The sequence below is a fragment of the Dendrobates tinctorius genome, unplaced genomic scaffold, assembly GCF_039654945.1.
Source record: "Dendrobates tinctorius isolate UK_male_01 unplaced genomic scaffold, ASM3965494v1 ptg000007l, whole genome shotgun sequence".
NCBI lineage: Eukaryota > Metazoa > Chordata > Amphibia > Anura > Dendrobatidae > Dendrobates > Dendrobates tinctorius.
The window spans coordinates 57,970,840-57,994,571 of record NW_027361675.1 but is presented as its reverse complement, the minus strand read 5'-3'; the positions used below and the strand labels follow the sequence as shown (position 1 = coordinate 57,994,571).

At 39.8% G+C, this 23,732-nt stretch overlaps 1 protein-coding gene across 5 annotated transcripts in view; it reads right to left on the bottom strand.

The window, feature by feature from the left end:
• Positions 1-23,732, bottom strand: part of AUTS2 (activator of transcription and developmental regulator AUTS2) — a 2,002,816-nt gene that overhangs the window by 1,913,426 nt on the left and 65,658 nt on the right. The window lies entirely within an intron of this gene.

Here is a 23,732-nt window from a genome sequence, read left to right as displayed (position 1 = left end):
CTTCATCTTTTAATTTTGGTCTCATCTGACTACATGACCTATTCCCATACCTCCTCTGGATCATCCAGATGGTTACTGGTGAACTTCAAGCGGGCCTGGACATGTGCTGGTGTGAGCAGGGGAACCTTGTATGCCCTACAGAATTTTAATCCATGATGGCGGTGTTACTAACAGTAATGCTTGAGACTATGGTCCCAGCTCTCTTCAGGTCATTGACCATGTCCTCCCGTGTAGTTATGGGCTGATTCCAAATCTTTCTCGGAATCATCCTTATCCCCATACCGAGGAAGATTGATTGTCAGCTTGTGTTTCTTTCATTTTCTAATAATTGCACAAAACAGTTGTTGCCTTCTCACCAATCTACCTGCCTATTGTCCTGTAGCCCATCTTGGCCTTAATAATAGTAATAATAATAATCTTTATTCTTATAATAATAATAATCTTTATTTTTATATAGTGGTAAAATATTCTGCAGCGCTTTACAGTTTGCACACATTATCATCACTGTTCCCAATGGGGTTCACAATCTAAATTCCCTTTCAGTATGTCTTTGGAATGTGGGAGGAAACTGGAGTACCTGGAGGAAACCCACACAAACACGGGGAGAACATACAAACTCCTTGCAGATGTTGTCCTTGGTGGGATTCGAACCCAGGACTCCAGCGCTGCACTGCTATCCACTGAGCAACCATGCAGGTCTACAATTATGTCCAAGTAGAAAGAAATGTTCAGTGGCACTCTCTGTCCTATAAAATCCTCTTTATTGAAACGGTTAAAACATGCCAAGCAGAGGAGTTACATGTGGCATAGTGTGCTTCTACGGGTCCTGCAATGAGGACGAAGTGGCAGGGGATTGTACCTGACACAGGTAAGATACCTCTCCTAGTCCCACCTACTCCTCCCTTAAGGCAAATCAAACAAAGGTTTGCTGAACTATGCAATAGACAGACAGCAATTAAAAACAAAGACATTTAACAAATAGCAAGATTAAAAAGTGAGCACATTATGAAAGACTACATGATCTAACAATTGCAAAACAGGATAGTTACAAAAATACGGACATATCAATTCTATCATTGAGACCTGTTGCCTCCAATGCTCGAGTGCGCTTAATCCATTTTGCTTCTCCACCTGTTAAAAACCAGCAACAAACGCAGCACCTCTGGGTTTCCAAAATGGTGTTTTCTCATGTTTAATTAACCGCAGAACACCTTTGCCAGAATGGATAGAGTTAAAGTGTTCACAGAACCTGACGAATACTGGCGGTGCAAAACAAAACATAGACCACATACTTCGTCCTGCATGAAATAAAGTCCCTAACCCAATGTTTTATAGAACCTATTTGAAAAGAGCGACCTGTGATTTGAAATGCAAAATATTAGCAATGTCCACATTTGAAATTACCTTTTGGGGCTGCTGATTTTATCTAATCACCTTGTTCATTCTGCATATGATTGTGCACTAAAACATCCTCAAACCATTGGAGCATTTACAAGCAAACAGAGGATCTCTTGCCATTATCTCTGATAACTGGGCATCTTTTCCTAGAATATGCCAATTCTTCCGGATCACAGAACGAATGGGGCCATCAAGGGGACCAAATTTAAAACTAAAAACAAATCTTTTGACTTTCTCTTTGGCAGGTAAATTACGATGAGTTGGGTTAATAACCCTATCTAAAGCTGCATCAAGTGTCGTCCTAGGATATCCTCTTTTGAAGAATCTTTGATACACTTTAGAGGATTGTTTTTCAAAGCCACTGTGGTTACTATTTATCCTTTTTAGTCTCAAGAATTGCCTATATGGCAAAGAATGTTTTATGTAATAGAGATGAGCACTATTATAATGTAGTAATGAGTTAATTGATGAAGATTTACGATGAATCTCTGTGATGAGGAATCCTTATTCCACCTTAAAGGGCAACATCTAGAAATACCAAAGATAACCCAAAAAAATTTGATGTGAATTTCATGTTCATGGGGTTGGATCGGTTAAGATGCTGGATCGGTTAGGTTAGGTACCTTAACTACGTCAGGTACAATACCCTACCACTTCCTCCTCATTTCAGGACCTGTAGAAGTGCACTATGAGTGAAACAGCCGTCGTCCAGCATGTTCCACATGTAACTCCTCTGCTTGGCATGTTTTAACCGTTTCAATAAAGAGGATTTTATGGGACAGAGAATGCCACTGAACATTTCTTTCTACTTGGAATTTTTGCCTGACTTGCTTCAATCAGTGGTCACCCAAGATCCCGGGCGTATACATCTGCAGCCTCTTTTAACTGGATACAGGTGCGTCATCATAGGTGTTGCAGTAGTGCAGATCTTTTTTCTGCTTTTTGTGGACCTGGTCTTCAATTATGTCAGTGGTGTCTTTAGCTCTTTTGTCTTGGCCATGGAGAGGATGGACTGTGATTAATTGAGTATGTGGATAGGTGTCTTTTTCACAGGTAATGAGTTCAAACCCCTGCAATTAACACAGGTAATGAGTGCAGACTAGGAGGGCTTCTTAAAGAAAGTCTGTGAAAGCCAGAATTCTTGCTCGTTGGTAGGTGATGAAATACTTATTTCATGCAATAAAATTAAATTTAATTATTTCAAAATCATACATTGTGATTTTATGGGTTTTTTTTAGATTCTGTCCCCTACAGATGAAATGAACCTACAATAAAAATGACAGACCTCTCCTTTTTTTTAGGTGAGAAAACTTACAAATTCAACAAAATCTATCTCTCTATCTATCTATCTATCTATCTATCTATTTATCTATCCAGTAGACTAGCTTTGTAGGTCATAGCAGTCATAGCTGTGACTGGGCACCAATGCCAGAGGACCAATCAGACACCTTAGCCATCAACTTACGTCTTTGCACTAAGTATCTCCTGATGAGTCCTCACCACATAGATTTAGTTGAATACTGACAAACCAGCAAATATTTTAATCACTTTTGCAAGAACAGAGTGTTGTATTCCATTTAATTGTCATTGTCATTTTCCAATTCTCACCACCAAACTAGAAAGAGAGATGGGAATGGTAACTATTTGTGGGTCCCTTTGAAACATAGTAAAAAAATGTGAGAAAGGAAGCAGAGAAGGTGGTGAGGGATTAATTTTGGTTTCTGGTGGCACTGCACATGGAATGTTCTCAAAGATTCTGAAAGAACAGCACAAGGGAAAGTGTAGTCTGGGAGGTGATTGACAGATGAAGAGAGTGGCCACCTCAATGTAATACTGAAATACACTGTCTTATAAAACTGGTCTGCAAGCTGAGGCTCATTACCATGTGGGAGACTATAACTTCCACCATGTCTCTCATCCAGAGCATTGTAGTCTCCCAGCAGTTGGAAATACTTTGGTTGCAGACCATATTACACTATAGAAAAATTGTAAGATTGCAGCTTGACATGTAAACCACCAGCCCAGCCATCATCAACTTTCAACTGTATCCAGGTCCTTAGGATTCATATTCATTATTTTGTCCACATTCTTGGGGTATGTGCACATGTTGACTACTCCAGGCAGGCAAACCTGATAAGGTTTTCAGACATCTTTTTTAGAGATTATTTGCTAGTATTCAGCAATTTTTGTACTCATATCTGAGTGTGTTTGGAGCGTCTTTGTTACTAGTGTTTTCTGGTTGTTTTTTTTTAACTCCATTCAACAAACAATGAAGGGACCACTAATAGTTCTTGAAGCAAAAATGATGGCAAAATAATCTAAAAGTCACAAAGCTTCTTCTCGGATTCTTCTGGGTCTTCCATTGACTTGTATTATTTTGTATTGAACATCTTCAGAGTGGAAAAAATGCCCGAAGAATGGTTATATCACTTCTTTTAACCATTTTGAGTTCTTTGAATTATGAAATATGTTCAAAAGACTGATCATATGAAAAGCAAGATTTTACATATAAATGTATATGTTCATTCTTTGGATGTTTAGTGAATACTTTTTCAAGCAGGTTTCAGAGAACAAAATATCATGTGCACATACCCTTAAGACAGGTGTAATGAATCCAGTAGACATAGTAACTCAATGACTGACGTAGCATACAAAAATAACTTTCAATCACTAGCTAGGAACACCATTTTTACCTAGCTTTTTTACTGGCATACTACATTGTTGGTTTATAAACATGGTCTTTTAAATTGTAATTGTAGTTTTAAAATCCAGTACAAATTCACCCTTCTACCAGCAAAAAAAAAATAAGGAGCAGAAGAACAGAATTAGACTTGTTTGACTGTATTACTTGGAATTTAAGTACATCATTTCCCATTTTGCTGAATTTCCCTTGGCTTGAAAAAATAGGCAGTAGAGGTGCATAAGAGGTCATAAACACTTAATGATCCAATAATTGTTATATCAGAATAATCACTGTCCGTAATTAACTTCCTTTGTTGCTCGTTCATCTGATATTTCCAGCAGCCTTTAATAGTTTCTAGTGACAATCAGCATTTCTTTATCATCTCATAAAATGAAGCCTTTTAAAGTAGGCACGGAAGAAATGATTCCATAAATCACAGTCGTTTCCTCTTTCTATCTCCCGCTGTCTCTGTAGTACGCTAGCACGTATAGGCTATTACTGAGGATTTTCCATTCCCTTTTAATTGCACTTTAGCCACAGAAATCATCTTCAAGGTAAAATATTGGAAATCATTCAGTATCAGGAACATTCAAAACCAAAGCCTGGAAGAAAGAACTGCAGGAAGTATGTAAATATTTAACAATCCATTGTCATTGAATGATGGCCACTCAATGGGCAAGACATCAACCATAAACCTATATATAACTGCCACTAAACTTGCCTTATGGTTTATCATGGCTTATAACGCTACTTGAAGATGTATCTATCCGAAAATCTAAAAAACAACTTGACACTTTTAAACATGTAAAACTGTGTTGCAATGCTATATTATGTTCAAGACTCACCACAAATATTCTTAGACTACATATAAAAAAATGAATTTATTTTACAAGTTTATGTTATAATGTGATTAAAATTTTTTGTGCACATTGAATTCTCAGTTAATACCAGTGCTCTTAAATCTATTTCTCACCTCTCTTTTTTGTTCATATGGCCACAGAATTTTCTGCCTCAGCGTTTTTTTTTTCCTGTGATGCAGAAAACTATAATTGGCATGTCACTAATTGAATAGAGATGATCGAATCTTTTGAAATTCAAATTCGCCAGGTTGTCCTACTGGCTAAAAATGATGCCTATAACACTGTGATATCTTCAGTAGAGATGAGCGAACCCAAACTTAAAAGTTCAGGGTTCATACTGGACAGTTAGTATTTGGTGCTAAATGCTGAACCCAGACATCTCCCAGGAGTCTGTTGCAATGTTCGGAATTCCGAGGTATGTTCGTTGTATAGAGAGAGAGAGAGATTTTTCAGCTCAAAAGTTGTGGTATGCATTGTTTTCAATGTGGTTTGGGTTCTTGGTTCAAGAAAGGGAACAGTTCTGATACCCGAACCAAACTTTGGACTAAAGGTCAGGTCGGGTACCATAGCCCGAACTTCCACGGGTCTACTCATCATCCCTAGTCTTCAGGTCTCATAGGACTGTATCTAACCCTTTTCAATACTTTCAATGTAAACACACTTTTGGCAATGACAAAATGACCTAACCTGAGAAATTGGTGGGAACTTTTAGTATCCAACAGCCCATTTAATAACAGTGCTCTTACAAACTTTCAATAGTATGTAAAACCAAACTAATGGTCTAAAAATGATGCCTCTTAGTTAATAGTGATCAGGCAGTCCTACTGTGCAGAACACTGACTGAAACTAACGATGTCGTTATTAGAAGTAGCATCATTTTACTGTGACTGAGATGAGTGGTTTTCCTGAGGTTGTGGCCTTAGTTTAGCTTTACTATTGCAGATAGTGGCAGTGGTGGCCATTAATCTTCTGTTGCTGTTAGTGGCCCTCACATTCTTAGTGGTGGTATGGAGTTTTCTTTCTTTTACATTACCCCATCCATTGCCGTTTCTGCTTATTCTTTTACTACACATTTTACACAGCACTATAATTAACTTTTGACGATTTTTCAATCCCAATAATTCAACCCTTGCCTAAAAATATAGAATAAGAAATGATAGGTAGGTAGATACACATACATAATACACATACACATACATACATACAATGTAAAATGATGCAGAAAGCCTCAGTGCTGGTATGGCATGTACAGTAATCAAATTAGATAAGTAAAATAAGTGTGCAAAAATAGATATGCACAGCTATTTACCTGTTTTTTTATTTATTCTTTCTATTTCTAAAAGAAATTCAACCCCTTACCAAAATTGGCAACATAAAAAATGCTTGACCAAAAAGCAAACACAAGTATATGACTAAAAAGAAAGCAAGCCTGACACTGATTTCAGAATTTTTAGACTGTAAAAACTGTGCCTTGCTTCTGCTTTTTAGTGCATTAAGAATGAAAAAAATGTGTAATTGTAATTCAACTGCATCAGGACAGATGGAAACTACATGACATTGAGTCTGTTACAGCTGCTAGTACCTCTCTTTCTCATCATCCCACTAGTTACTGAATCTTTGCATTATTCATAGACATTCATTTTCTTCACTGCGCAGTTTTTCAACATATTACTATATGGAGTATTTGTCCAATGTTTAGAGCTTTCTCAAACCTATGTGTATTGCTGAGCTGTGTACTCTGATGTCCTTTCAATATCCTAAAATCACCCTAAAATGGCTACTACATACCTTGCATAGGATATTTTACAAGCTATGATAGTCCATCTTGATTGGCTGTGCCATACTATGTGAAGTGATGGCTGCAAGGCAATAATAAAGAAGTCTTTGCAACTGACTATGAGGTCTAATAAGCGGGTGGGCATTTTTTTGACGATTCACAAACTGAAAATTATGTAAATTTTCTTGGGACTGAAAACGTCATAAAATTCAATTCTAATTTCAATTGCATCAAATGTATTTGATCATCACTAAAATTGAAGCATTTTCAGTTTGGACTCTATGGTTATTAAGGTGGGGAACGACAAGAAGATCAGCCCCATTGACCCTCAACAGCTCTAACTGCAAATTTATGGATGAAGTTCAAGGAACATATTCAGATTTTTGCTCCAGGATCGGTATCAAATTTTTCCTTGAGAACAGGAATCTTATAGTTCAGGATGTTCCTTTTGCACCATTTTAGAAATCAGGAGGTCAAAAAAAATTAAGGTTTTTGAGATTTCAATGGTAATTGCCGACACTGAAAGTTGTATGTCAAAAGGAAAAATAAGTCAAATATTTATCATTTGTGCTTGGCACAATGGCAATCGAATGTGTTTTTGACAGGTTGGTTGGGTTTCTTTTTTGCTAGGTAGCAATGATACATCACTATCACCCAGATTATTATTGGAGAGCAGTATGCACTGTTTTAGACTTTGTTTCGCTTCTTCATAGTAAATTTATACAAGTGGCATCATTAACAAGCACCATACATCCGATTCTAAGGAAAGGTTTACTTTAGCTCAGTGAATTCCAATGTGGGGTGATACTTTAATATATGAAAACTACTTACTCTCTTGCAATCATGACGGAGACCGGATCTGTTTCTGCAGACTCTCCCCATGATCAATTGTTTCTTAGGGCATGTGTAGACTCTAAGCATATGGTGCAGAAATTTCTGCATAATTTTTGGGTCTCCTGGCAGGAAATATGCAGCGTACAATATGATTGTATTTGGTGTGTTTTAGCTGTGTTTTTTTTATTTGCGTTTTTGGTGCAGATTTTTCCCCATTCATTAGTATGAGAAAAATTGACAGCAAAAAATGTGAAAAAATTGATATTCTGCAGATTTTATTCTGCACCAAATCTGCAAGTCAAAAATAAGCAACATATGTATGACACTTCATGATTCTTATACACTTTGAAGGCATCAGGAAACCCTTCAGGTTTTGTGAAAAGTCTGTACAGAAAAAAGTAGCAAATCTGCAACGCTTGCACAGACCATATTGTTCTGATTTTAAAAATGCGCCTAAGCCATATTGTCAACCATTTTTTTCAGTTTTTTCCTGTAGTCTGCTGGGGTTTGCATGTAACATATATCTAAAGGGCTGTCACATTGTAGAAGGATCAACTTTATTCTCATTTGCACAAGGAAAGACTAGAAGCAATGGGATGAAACTGAATGGGAGGAGACACAGATTAGATATTAGAAAAAACTTTTTGACAGTTAGAGTGATCAATGAGTGGAACAAGCTGCCATGAGAAGTGGTGAGTTCTCCTTCAATTGAAGTCTTCAAACAGAGGCTGGACAGACATCTGACTGGGATGATTTAGCGAATCCTGCTTTGAGCAGGGGGTTGGACCAGATGGCCCAGGAGGTCCCTTCCAACTCTACGATTCTATGATTCTATGATTCTATATACAGCTGCACAGGCACCGACTTTAGCCTTTCCTGTGCCTTTTCCTGGGTGTAGCTTATGCTTGTATCCAGAAGGTGGGCAAGATTTTGTGTTTTGAATGTAAGTATAACACTGTGTTACAGATGTCTAATATATTCAACTTTTTAAAGTGTCTCCTCAATGGTAATAATAATAATAATAATAATAATAATAATCCATGTTCTGCATAAGTATTCCCAATCTCAATTGGTATCACAGACTATAAAACATCTAGTTATCCATCCAAATCTTTCATCCAATATTTTACACATAATACAACCTAGCATAGTAAACTATTAAATTACTTAATCATTTTAAAGTACAGTTGTATGATGACAAAGGTATGGTAGAATTTACAGTGACATATGACTAAAAGGGAAAATGATTTCCCATATTTCCTGAAAAGCAAGAAATCTTGCAAATCATTAGCAATGCTGATAATTCAGTAAACAGCTGGTGTGTTGTTTCAGTGTAAAATTGCAATCATGTTCAGGTTCCAGCTAGTGCGACCTAATTATCCACAACATAATATTACAGATCATGGTATAATTTGGCCAGATTTGTTTCAGGTTGCATTCATTCAATACAAACTGAATGTGCATTATTATGTTCTAGGGTCTCCCAGTAGGATGAAAAAGTATTACCTCGCCACTCACTTGACCTGGTGCCACAGCCCCCTAACTAGTCTCCACACAGCTACTTTTGGCCTCTTCTTTACTTCTCCATCACACACCACTTTCTTTTCCGGAGGAACTATGGGTGCAAATAGAAGACTACAGAAGTGGACATCACGTGGTGGGGAAGTACATAAGAAATCAGAGGGAGCTTCTGAAAGGACGTAATGAGGGGCTGCGGAGATAGGATTTTTTTTTTATATTACCTCTTTCCTGGTCCCATGTAAATCGGCAGACATTTTGCTGAATTCGCATGAAGCAAATAACAGAAAATTCAGATTCAGGAGACTCCAACTGTGTAAAGTTGAAGTGAATTCAATTTGGCTCAAACCAATTTGCTGATGTCTATTACTAGATGCTGATAAATTATTACTAAAATATCATTTTTTTGTAATGTACGGAGAGAATGGGGAAGTCACCACTGCACATTAAAATAAGCTGTATTTGCCGTTCAAAAGAGATTGTGGAGACAATGTGGTTTACAGCCGTTTCATGTGTAAGTCACGCTTCCTTTGAGCTTGGAGGAAGCGTAACTTACACGCGAAGCGGCTGTCAGCCACACTGTCTTCACAATCTCTGTTTGAAACAGCAAATAAAAAAAAGCTTACTTTAACGCACAATCTCTCCTTAGATTACTATTTGGACTATTTCCTGGTGAGCACCACCGAGACGGTTAATAGGCTGCTGAATCTTATCATTGGTGTTTCAACGCACACAATGTGAATGGAAGCAGTGCCAGATCCCAGGTTTTCTAAAATGAGTGGAATATAAATTTTGTATTAAGTTCCTTACAACTATTTACACATATCATAATGATACTTATTAAATAACACGATTTATATGCTTTTGCAAAAAATTTGTTAAAATTACAAAATGAATAATTTTATTTGACTGAAAGTGAATTCTCTTTGAATTTTGCAAAAATTCACTTTCTTCAAATAACAGCTTTTTCGCAATTAGCTTCATGCGAATTCAGCAACATGATGCCTAGCTGAAGCAGCCATTTTACTAAACCTTAGAGAGGCAGCAAAAGATAAAAAAAAAATAATACTCACCTCACCCCTTAACGGACATGCTGTCCCTGTAGACCACTATTTGGTCCTCTGCAACACTTCTTCTATACTTTGTGGAGATCTTCAGGCCTGTTTAACTCTACATTGGACTCTCGACTATTCCTCTGATGTCACTATGGTCTGCGTAGTTGCAGCGAACGTCATAACAGACCAGCTTCCTTTGTGGTGCTGACTAGACGTTGGGTGCATAGAGACTTCAGAGACAAGCTGGAAATCCCAGTCCAGATTAAAGCAGGCCAAAGAAGGTGCGCAACTGGGGGAGGCAAAAAGAAGGGGTATGGAGTACTGGATGGCTGTCTGCAGGGGCACTGGTGTAGAAATGTAAAGCCTGCTCACCGACTAGTTAGGAGCACGGAACACCATCCTGCCATGGTCAGTTCGATGAAGAAGTAAGAAGAAAAATCCAGCTCCGCAAGAAATTACATGTCCAAGTTTATTCCGGAATGGATAATGAACAAGTCAGCTCCAGGACTGCACCAGTTCACACTATATCGCTCCTGTGTGAGCTGGTGCAGTCCTGGAGCTGACTTGTTCATTATCCATTCCGGAATAAATTTGGATATTTAATTTCTGGCGGAGCTGGATTTTTCTTCTTACTTCTGCAGGGGCAGTGGGACAGGTGAGTGATTAAGTATTATTTTTTTTTACATCCTACATTTATTATGATCTTGGATCAGTTGACACCCAAGAGCATAAAACGGAACAATCTTGATATATTCCATCATTTTGAGTTAAAATTATACAGTACACTTTTTGCACTACAGCAATGAGAGCAACATTGTTCTAGAATGGTATATGTTGTCTGAGGCAACTATTATTTTGATACTATGTGCTGCTGGATTTTTGCTTCAAAAAGTTGAATAACCTGGCATAATGGTGGCTCAGTGGTTAGCACTGTTGCTTTGTCGTGCCGGAGCTCTTATAACAAATCCCACCAAGGACATCAACAAGGAGTTTGTATGTTCTCCTTGTGTTTGTTTGGGTTTCCTCCCACACTCCAAAGACATACTTACTGTCATGATCTGAATTTGATCGGACAGTTTTAAAAGCACAGAGTGAACTTTTTTTCCTTTTGGCAAGTTGCCAAAGTGACTTGACTGTCCCCGGTGGTGGTTAGTGATATCGCACTTTAGGTTTAATGCGCACATAATTATGAATCAGGTGTGCGGGCTCTTTAAATGAGTCTCAGGGTGTGTAATCACGGCTGGTGATATTCATTCACTGATTCATTCATTGATTCTGAGTTGGTGAGAGCCTGGTGGAAGGATGGAGCTGAGGAGGAGTCCTGCGCAGCTTAGCCAGGGGGGACGTGTGTCAGCTATGGTGTCTGGACGAAGGGCTGGCATGGCGTGGTGGGGTCGCAGTGATGGTGTCGGCAGGAAGTGGCGACTATGGAGAGTGGCACTCACCATGTGGGACTTGGCTGCTGAGCTGGACTCAAGCATGCTTGCCTTCGTGGCAGAAGCTGAACTCATCTTTGGGACTCTGTTACTAAGCAGCAGCAACTGGTGGTGGACTCTGCTCCAAGGCTGCACTATGGTGATGGATCCGGGTGGAGGAGAAGACGCACGCAGGTGGAGGGCTCTGTTGCAGGAGCATAAGCACAGAGCCTAAAGCTAAGTGGTGTTTCCCCTGTATTGTCTTCTTTCCTCATGTGTGTTGTTAGTTCAGTGGTGGGATTAGTCTCCGCACCGCCCAATTCCCCAGTGAGGGTTTAGGGTCAGGGCGAGCAAGGGTTTAAGGTTCGCGTGCGGCGACAGGTGCGGAGCCTGTATAGGGAATGTGAGGAGTGCAGGGACACTGGCTCAGGGGAGTGCAGGAGGTCTCCATGTCCCCATTCCCTATCGCAGGGCCCACTATTGTTAATGTTCCCCAGGTTCCCCTTATTATTTAAATTCGCCGTACTGGAGGCGGGGTTTCCAGAATTTATATGAACGTGTAATACCTAAATTCGCCAGGTGGAGGCGGTGTATCCATCTGCACGTTTTATTATTTAAATTCGCCCCACTGGAGGCGCTGTATCCAGGGTCACGTGTGTTATGGGTTCGCCTTGCGGTAACATCCGCGTCCAGACACACGTGACCATGACACTTACAAAGAGTTTTGCCCCAGTGGGGACAGTCATGATAATGTCTGTAAAGTGTAGGAACATGCTTGGGGCTATATAAATGAAATAAGTATGCGGGATCAAAGTTTACATTAATCTTTCAGTTATTTTATTTTATCTACAATGCTGTTCTAGATAGGTCAAATCTAGGGAAAAGAGGGAGAGGGATACTTCATTAATATATTGTGCTACTAGAATACTATATTTTGCTATACATTTTACTATATTCATCTAAATACACACATTGATTATCCCGTGCATTAAAAAAATAATACCAGGAGATTATTTTTAACTTTAGACGTTAGAAATAAGTCACATAAGTATTCAGTTCTGCTTCCTCGTAAGTAAAATATTATCACTTAATGTAAAGTGCTGGTTGATTGGGGAAAGAAACTGCCAAGAGATCGATAAGATGTAATTTCAATCCATATACAAGAAGAATAAAGCGTGGTTGATCCACTTCCATAAAATGTTATTTTATTAATAACATTAAAAAGTCAATGAACAGGGCTCTATAATGGCATCCTTGCAGCGCATACAAGTATAATTCAATAGGGTTTTTAAAATATAGTGAAAAGATTCTGCCAGCAGCAGCCATAGAAGTCCTCTTCTAATTACACATCAAGTATTGATGGCGTAAGGGGGATTTATTTCAACTTGGACGACAAAATGAGTTGATTCGCGAGTAAGTGTTCTTTTTCTCCAGGGAATGACAGACCAATGACGACTGAGCAAAAACATTTAAAATTATTTTCTCAATTGATTTTTCATTTGGCAAATCATTTCACTTAAACCCTCAATTGGGTAATAGAGATTTCTATCTTTAAGGGTTATCCCATCATGACAACCCTTTCCCATGCTGCACCCTATTAAGGAATGTGGACATGATAGAGAGAGGCCTTCTGCTCTAAGAGCCATGAGAGAGAGTTCCTTACACATAGTGAGAAATCTGAGACCTGCATGTATTACATAGTTGATCAATCATCTTGAAAGTAGAAAAATTGTTTTAATTTTCAACATAGAGAGGTTGTTTGTGAAAGACAGCCATTAGAATAGATGGTTTAAAACAAAAATGTCTTATCTATTGATTCTCAAAAAAAACAGCCAAAATCAAGCTAAATTTATTTTGACATCTTTATTAACCAGTCATTAGGTTCACCATAAAAACTATGAAATTTTGGACTCGCTTTGACCTTCTTTCCCCTGGTTTTTGTCTTTTTGGCTGGACACAATATAATGGTAGATGACATTATACCTCAGTAATGGCTCTGTCATTGGAATGTCTGAATGACAATTTTTTTTGTGTACAGAAAGAGGCAACCAACAGGGTCCTGAGTGGAAACCAAAACCTTCTGTGAAACTGGACTAAGACAAGGCTAGATTTTAAAGGTAAAAACTAAAAAGCAAATTGTTTAATTGTAAACTAATAAGTTGTCTCAACATTTTAAAATTGCAATCTGCAGTCGGGTGGAGACGACCGTATGGTCTCCATCCTAGAAAAATGGTCCTATTATGCTATTAACACTCTGATTAGAGTTTGATCCGTTTTTCATCGATGTTTACTAAAAAAGAAAAGTTTCTCCATCTTCTCCACTCAGTCTGTCCGTGAAAATTGGATTGCATTTGGATGTCATCCAAATGTGGTCCGATGTTTTCCACAGACCCATAGACATGAATGGACAAGTGCCATCCGATTCAGAAGCAAATCGTCCATGCTGCGATTTTTTTCCTCGGATCACTCGGTCTGAGGAAAAATCAGACATGTACACTGCCTGATTGAATAACATTGGTACTAGTGCGATCTGATGTTTCGACAGATGACACTCGGGCCAAAAATATGGTTGCCTGTACAAGCCCTAAAAGCGTGCAACTTTGCAAATAACTTGTTATTTAAATTTGAAATGTTCTCAAGAAAAGGTTGATTTCTAATAATATTGTTTACTGCTGGCTGTCTAAAGGGCCTGTCACACTAAGCGATATCGCTAGCAATATCGCTATAACTTGTGACGTTATAGCGATATTGCTAGCGACATCACTGTGTGTGATACTTACCTACGACCTGCTCCCCCGCTGCTTATCGCTGATCGCGCGAGAACATCCAGGACTGTTTCTCGTCATCAGCTTCCTGCGGTGCTTCCTGTGGAGAGACGAGCGATGAGCGTGGAGCCGGGCGGGAGGACGCAGGATCGCCTAGTGTGACAGGTAAGTAGCGACCCCCGTCCCCAGTGATGTCGCTGGTGAGATCTGCCTGTGTGGCAGCTCACTAGCGACCACTTAGCGATGTACCAGCGATCCTGACCGCGTCATATCGCTGGTCGGGATCAATGGTACATCGCTAAGTGTGACAGTACCTTAAGGTATTGGCCACCTCTACAGTGTTAGCAGTGATTTTCGAAAGTTTGCAAGTGCTGCGCTGAAGCTCAGTGGATTGCTGGATTTGTCCAGCTCCCATGTTACTATGCTCTTAGGATGCTACAGAAACAGCATCAGAAAGGACACAATCATGGCCAGCGGTGCAGCCACGCCAAATTGTCAATCAGTCTGCACCTGCCTCCCCTATCCCAAAAGAAGAATGTGTGGAAGCGAAGCAGGGGTGCAATACTATTCAACAAGATGCAACAACCCCTTATATCATTTTAGGTTTATTGTAAAAATAAAACATATAAAGAGTAAATCTATTTGATCAAAGTAAATACTTGAATGGCTTTTGTATTATATTATGTATTATCAGATCGATTCCCATCAGATCAAACAAAGATAATCAATATCTCAATTAATGTAAAAATTGCACATAAAAAGACTGTGAAAACTCTATGCAAAGTTTTTCTCTTTCAGGTAAGCAAAATGGTGTTGGTTTCTAGCCTTTTTTGTAATTACTGGCTCATTAATTATCTTGCAAGCAACCTAATGAAGCGCTTGGCACAATGAAATGTAATTCAGTGCTAAGGACCTATCACCTTTTTAATGTTATTTTTCCATTTAAACAAGGGATTTATCATATTAAAGTAAGAGGGCTCTCTATTATCACGGCAGCTTTTACTCAACGTCTTCTATAATTCAATGACAACAAATGCATTTGTCTGAACAGCTCACCTAATATGTCTAAAGCTGGCCTTGAAACATAATGAGCCATGTCGCTGCCTGAGATCTCATATACACAATGGACTAGAGCCACTAAACTCTAATACATCATTTATTTTCCAATGTACCTAGCACCACTTGAACATACCTGACATTTTATTGAAGTGATACTTTTTAAATCATTTAAAATAGTTTTATATATGAAATAGAGATAAAAATCAAAGTTCATGGAGTGTTTTTAATGGAATGACAAATGTTCACCCAATTCCTTCAGTTTGACACAGAAACACTTATTGAACGATACAACACACTGCTTTCATTTTCAATGCCCAGCTATTGGAAATAAATTGATTTTAGTAAGTTTGTAGCCATTAATTACTGCAATTATTTAATTGCTTGTAAAATTATTACATACTTTTGTGGGGGAGAAACTGTATTACGAGCAAAACAGGGTGTCCATTAGAATCAGCTACACAGTTATGTGAGCAAAACAACCAAATGTATCCAGCCATTTGGATAACACTTCGCTGTTTTCTGAGTCAAACAGAAGTTTCCTTTCAAAATCAAGTGTTGCTTTCATTAAAAAAATGGCTCCTCTATTTAGTACTGCTTAAGATGTTAGTAAAATTCGGGCCACTTAGGTCACCAGATTGCGGACATAACTTCCTCTGTGTGCAGTTCCTCATGATTGTCCACAGGGCGGACAAGAGCAGAAGCTGCCTGCTATTAAACGGGTTGTGCAGGACTTTTACATTCATGGCATATCCTTAGGATAGGTCATCATTATCTGATCGGCAGGTGACGGACATCCAGCAGCCCTACTGATCAACTTTTATTGGTGTTGGCAGCTGGGTACGGCACATAAGACTACTAATTGAATAAATAGGGTACCTAGCCACGGTATCTATACCATTTCCAGAGCTCTGCTAAGCTGCTCCTCAACTGAGCATTTCTGGCCGATGTCTGCACCGGGTACAGGGTGCCGCATCCCCATCAATGAGATGTTGATGACCGATCCAAAGGATAGACCATCATTGTAAATTTCCCAACAACCCTTCCATTATACACTCCTCTGGCCCATATAATAGACCCGACTAGTGCATACAGTGATTTTTTTTACAAGGACCATGGTTACAGGCAAACCAATTATTATTGGAAATGTGTGCTGTTCGTTGAGCACACTGACTGCATCCTGATGGAAAAAAAGGCTGCATAAGGCCTTACTCCTATGTCTGCCTATGTCTGCTTTTCATGTAGTTGTTCTATGTTTTTCAGGGAAAAAACACATACCTATTATAGTCTATGGAGATGTTCACATGTTGTTGTTTTTATTTGCAGACCTTGTGTCATCAAAAAATCATAGAGACATGACAATATATAATCCGAGTTATAGATAAAAAGTACCCATATGTGTCTCTCGGTCCATGAAAATCTTGGACAGCAATCAGTGTGCAATGTATGTATTGCTTGTTTTTAACATTGTGATGGATCAGAGAAGCCTTGCATTTTTTATACTGATAAAACATAGGGTAAAAACTAGATTTATCATTTGTTTGCCAGAATTCTGGAGGACAATAGTTTGAAATGATGCACAATATTTGCACAACTAGAAGTTGTGCAAAAATTACTTTTGGTGTCTATATGTCATCCTACCGAAAACACTAGCAAACTCTTCATCAAGATTAGCACGCAAAAGTCCAAGCTTGATGAATCATGACTATAGAGTAGGCAATTTTTTAAAGGAGTTGTCTAGTGGTAAAAAATGGTCTGAGAGCAGGAAATGTGTAAAAATAATAAAACGGTCAATACTTCAACCTCCATCAGTTCAACTCTGCTGCCCCAGTGGTCTTTACCATTCTTGAAGGGATTATATCATGCCTATTACTTACTGGTGATGCCTATAAGTAAAGCATGTGATTACTGAGGCTTGTGATTGCCTGCAGCAGCCATATGAATGATGGACATGACATTATCGCTGCAGGACCAGCAAGCATGGATGAATGGATGAGGATCACCACAGCAGCTATACTTAAGAACACCTTTTGAAGTATTTCTTTTCGTACTATGTTAATACATTTCCTTCTCTCACCCATTTTTAAACAATCCTGGACAACCGTTTATATTGTAGGATAATCTCTTTAAAGGGAATCTGTCACCTATTTTTTGGTGTATAAGATGCTGTAGATAAGCCCCCGATGTAACCTGAAAGAGAAGAAAAACGAGTTATATTTTACTCACCCAGGGGCGGTCCGAGTCTGGTTCGGGTCCGGTGCCTCCCATCTTCTAGCGATGATGTTCTCTTCTTTGCTTCCCGTCGTGGCTGCGGCGCACTGCTCTGCCGTGTTGAGGGCAGAGCAGAGTACTGCAGTGCGCAGGCGCTGGAAGAGGTCCAGTGCCTGCGCAATGCAGTACGCTGCTCTACCCTAAACAGGGCAGAGTAGTGCGCCAGAGCTGGAGCCACGATGGGAAGCAAAGAAGAGCATGCCATCGCTAGAAGACGGGAGGCGCCGGACCGGACCACGACACCCTCCGGACCCGAACCGGACTCGGACCGCCACTGGGTGAGTAAAATATAACTCGTTTTTCTTCTCTTTCAGGTAACATCGGGGGCTTATCTACAGCATTCTGTAAAGCTGTAGATAAGCCCCTGATGGCGTTGGCCGCATCTTATATACCAAAAAATAGGTGACAGATTCGCTTTAACTCAGATTTCCTCAACTGGTCATCTAAATTGTGTTGTCTAAACCTAAGTTCCCTTCCAGGCTCAACCACAAAATACGCAAAAATAAGTAGCTAATGGAATACTTTTAGACTGGTGCTATCCTTCTTCCCCATGGGGAGTGGGCAAGTCAAAAACGACCAGAGCATGTGACTTATAAGGAGGGAGAAGCTAAAGCCTAAAGCCTCACAATAGTTTCCTCTGGTATAAGCTAAGGGGATGGATCAAATAAGTGAAATCCCTGAGGCTGAGGTGTAATGTCAGACTGATGTGATCCACTCTCCTTTGTATATGGCCTCACTTAATGTGTAATTATTACATTTTCAAGTAAAATTACAGAACTAAAATATGACAAATGACAACTAAATTCAATCCCTCATTCTTAATAATGATTATTTACATAATACCTGACAAGTAATTCCCAGTGCTCCTGAATATATAATTATCATGATTTAACTATGCTTTGGTGCTTGCAAAATATTGCAGTTATACTTCTGTGTTCTGTAAAGTCTATTAATACATGATAAGCTACTCAATGTTATAAATACTGGATTAAATACGCAACTAATGTTTGTAATAAGATTTCTTTTTTTGCTTTAAGGTAAGATTTAGGTATAACGTACAAGTCCTCTAATTTTAATTAATGGCTTGTACTTGTTTTTGTTCTTTTGCATACTCTGTTGTAAAGTAATAATTTGTAAAGCAAATTGCTATAATAACCATTAACAAATTTTCCAGCAATTATGATGTCATATCAGTAGACTAAACAATCTTTTAGTAAAATCAATGGCTAAAATGAGACTGCTGATTGAACAATGGCTTACCGATGCATTTGGAACCATACTTAGTGAATGCCAGCTCGCCTTCCTTTCAAGTGATTCATTCAACTGTGTTTCATCAGGAAGGACTGGGAACAATATGATCTAATTGCTGGATTATTGCAGCCACTGAATATAATCCATCCATCATTTTTCAGAACAGGTTCAGATGTGGTACTGTAGGCTGGTCCATGACTAGCATATGTATAAAATACACTTGAAAGGGGCTAACAGACAATTTAGGTTGCTAATTTTGGTCTAATACCTAGTGGGTCAACCCCTTTCCTACATTAGACGTACTATTCCGTCCTTGTGACCTGGGACCTAAGTCCCAAGGACGGAATAGTACGTCACAGCGATCAGCGGTACCCACTTTGGGGAGCGCCGCTGATCGTGGCTGGGTGTTAGCTTCCTATCACAGCTGACACCCGGCACTATGTGTCAGGGGCGGTCACGGCACGTTAACCCCTGGCACACTGCGATCAAACACAATCGCAGTGTACCGGGGGTTTAGGGAAGCATCAGCAGGGAGGGGGCTCCCTCTGTGCTTCCCTGAGACCCCCGCAGCAGCACATTGTGCAGCGGGGCCTCCTTCCCTGCAGGTCTCTGGATTCAATAAGGCAGTGGGGACCTTCGGGGGCCTGCAGGGAGCTGGCTTCCTCACTGCTTGCAGAGCGCAGGCATGAGGATGCCTGTGCAGCACCTGTGTCAGATCGCTGAACTGTCACAGCGCTCTGTGATGTGTCAGATCAGCGATCTGTCACATGACAGTGATGTCCCCCCTGGGACAGTGTAATAAAGTTAAAAAAAGTGTAAAAATAATTTATAAAAAATCGCTAAATAAATAGAAAAAAAAAATTCCCTAATAAATTCATTTTTTGAAAAAAAAAAAAAAAATAAGTAAAAGCACACATATTTGGTAACGCCGACCTGCCCTATTAAACTATCCCATTAGTTAACCCCTTTAACGAACCCCTTAAAAAATAAAAATAAAAAACAAAGCAAAAAATAATGCTTTATCATCATACCGCCGAACAAAAAGTGCAATAACGCGCGATGAAAAAGACGGATATAAATTACCACGGTACGGCTGAAAATGTCATCTTGTCCCGCAAAAAATCAGCTGCAACACAGCATCATCAGCGAAAAAATAAAGTTATAGCTCACAGAATAAAGCGATGCAAAAATAATTATTTTTTATATAAAATTGTTTTCATTACATAAAAGCTCCAAAACATAAAAAAATATAAATTAGGTATCGCTGTAACCATACTGAACCGAAGAATAAAACCACCTTATCAATTTTACCAGACGTGGAACGGTGTAAACGCACCCCCCAAAAGAAATTCATGAAATGCGGGTTTTTGTTCATTCTGCGTCCCAAATATCAGAATAAAAAGTGATCAAAAAATGTCACGTGCCCAAAAATGGTACCAATAGAAACATCAACTTGTCTTGCAAAAAATAAGACCTCACATGACTCGGTGGGTCAAAATATGGAAAAATTATAGCTCTCAAAATGTGGTGATGCAAAAACTATTTTTACAATAAAAAGCGTCTTTTAGCGTGTGACAGCTGCCAAATATAAAAAAACACCATAAATAGTAAATCAAACCCCCCTTTATCACCCCATTAGTTAGAGAAAAATAATAAAATAAAAAATATATATTTATTTCCATTTTCCCATTAGGGCTAGGGTTAGGGCTAGGGTTAGGTTTAGGGCTAGGGTTAGGGCTGAGATTAGGGTTAGCGGTGTGTTGGGGTTAGGGTAGGAGTTATAATTGGGGGGTTTCCACTGTTTTAGCACATCAGGGGCTTTCCAAATGCGACATGGCGTCCGATCTTAATTCCAGCCAAAAAAGTCAAATGGCACTGCTTCCCTTCCGAGCTCTGCCATGTGCCCAAATAGTGGTTTACCCCCACATGTGGGGTATCAGCGTACTCAGGACAAATTGCACAATAACTTTTACGGTCCTGTTACCCTTGGGAAAGTAAAAATTGGGGGTGAAAAGATCATTTTTGTGGAAAAAATATGATTTTTAATTGTATGGCTGTACGTTATAAACTTCTGTGAAGACCTTGGGGGTTCAAAGTGCTCACCACCTATCTAGATAAGTTCCTTGGGGGGGTGTAGTTTCCAAAAAGGGATCACTTGTGGGGGTTTCCACTGTTTAGGCACATCAGGAGCTCTCTAAATGTGACATGGCATCCGATCTGAATTCCAGCCAATTTTACAGTGAAAAAGTCAAACGGCGCTCCTTCCCTTCCTAGCTCTGCGATGCGCCCAAACAGTGCTTCCCCCCACATATCAGGTATCAGCGTACTCAAGACAAATTGCACAAAATCTTTTCCAGTCTAATTTCTCCTGTTATCCTTGGTAAAATAAAAAAATTGAACCTGAAATGATTTTTTTTGAGAAAAAAAGTTAAAAGTTCATTTTTTTTAAACATTCATAAAATTCCTGTGAAACACCTGAAGGGTTAATAAACTTCTTGAATCTGGTTTTGAGTACCTTGAGGGGTGCAGTTTTTAAAATGGTGTCACTTTTGGGTATTTTCATATAGACCCCCTCAAAGTGATCGCTAGTCAACTTTTAACCATTATAACTTCCTAAAAAAAAAAGTTGGTTCCCAAATTGTGCTAATGTAAAGTAAACATGTGGGAAATATTACTTATTAATTTTTTTGAGTGCCATATCTCAGTGATTTAAGAGCATAAAAATTCAAAGTTGGAAAATTGCAAAATTTTCCAAATTTTCGCCAAATTTCCATTTTTTTCACAAATAAACGCAAGTTATATGAATGAAATTTAACAACTAACATGAAGTACAATATGTCACGAGAAAACAATGTCAGAATCACCAGGATCCATGGAAGCGTTCCAGAGTTATTACCTCTTAAAGGGACAGTGGTCAGAATTGTAAAAATTGGCCTGGGCATTAACATGCAAACCACCCTTGGGAGTAAAGGGGTTAACAAAAGAAGCTGTGGCATGTATTAGGTCGGGGACACATTGCGTTATGGCAGTCCATTTGACAGACTGCGCTACACCGCGGCAAAACATGGTGTAACGCAGTCCATTAACGCTGCCATTGACCCCCATTATCAGGCGCATCGCGACACATGTCGTAAAGCAGCATGCGTTCGCGATGTGCCGTCATTCAGTTATGGAGCCTCGGACGCGGGCTACAGCATCTGAGGCTCCGTCAGCGCTAGCACAGATGAATCATCTGCGCTAGCGGGTATAGCAAAACTCGATCGCGTTATGCTATATTGTTAACCAGCCCGTCAACGTTATGCGTTGAATGGGCTCGCTAAATGCAATGTGAACCAAACCTTAGGGCCCCGTCACACATAGCGATCTCCCTTGCTAGATCGCTGCTGAGTCACAAGTTTTCTGATACAACAGCGATCTCAAAAGTGAAATCGCTGTGTGTGACAGCGATCAGCGACCGGCCCCCCTGCCGGTATCGCTGATCGCTGTAGGAAACCGCTGGACATTTCTTTGGTTGCTGGTCTCCTGCTGGCCAGCACGCATCACTGCGTGTGACAGGCGGGAGAACAGCGATCTGCTGGTAACTAACGTACACATCGGGTATCCAAGGGATGCACATCCCTTGGATACCCGATGTGTACGTTAGTTACCAGCGCGCTGATGCAGGGAGCTGGTAACTAATGTACACATCAGGTATCTAAGGGACGCACGTCCCTTGGATACCCGATGTGTACGTTACCAGCTCCCTGCATCAGCGCACTGGTAACTAACGAACACAGTGACTCCGCGCGCTCGGCGTCGCTGTGCTGATCGCTGGTGAAGCTGTCTGTGTGACAGCTCACCAGCGATCACATAGCGACTCACCAGCAATCCTGACACGTTGATATCATTGTCGGGATCGCTGGTGAGTCGCTATGTGTGACTCCAGCTTTATTCCTATAACATTCTGCATAGCCTGTCAGCGAATTAAATCAAAGAAAGGTATGAAGAATGGGAATTACCATTTTGAAGATACAGATAAATTACAAAAGATTGCGCATTAAGATTCAACCAAGGAGGTTTATCTTCAAGAACAAATACCGGTTTAGAAAGATAGACTCTAGAGAGTATGTAAACTACCTGGCTCCAAAGTTGTGCACAACTGGACATGTACACCATAAGAACCTCTTGATGACCATCCTCATGAAGAGGAACTGGCAAGCAAAATCTTGGATATAATTTCTGTGTGTATGCTAATAATAGGGCACCAGAGATTTTGCCTTCTGGAAAAATGTAGCCTTCATTCCATCCTTAAGAATACACAGCAGCAATATTGGCATTTGTGAAGCCAAAAGAAAGAAATCTATCTCTCTATCTCTTTTTTTGGCCTACAGACCAAATGCAGCCGCAACGTTGCTTTAAATTGTGCATTTTTAAGGACAGAATAACAGCTAAAGCCCCCTTCACACATACCGAGATCGCTAGCGATATCGCTAAAGCGTCACCGATTTTGTGACGCAACAGCGATATCGGTAGCGATCTCGATACATGGGACACTTACTCCGACCCGGCTCCTCGCAGAATATCGCTGATCGCGCGAGAACGGGATGGTCAATTTCACGTCATCGGCTTCCTGCCGGTGCCGCCGAGCGACTCCATGGATGCGGGCAGAAAACGTCACCCTTGCTGCGTGTGACAGGTAAGTATCGACCGCCAACCGTTGCTGCATCGCTGGTGAGATCTGCCTGTTTGGCAGCTCACTAGCGACCATTTAGTGATGCACCAGCGTTCCTGACCGGGTCATATCGTTGTCGGGATCACTGGTGCATCGCTAAATGTAATGGGACCTTAAGTTTATCCTAAAGAAAAAAAC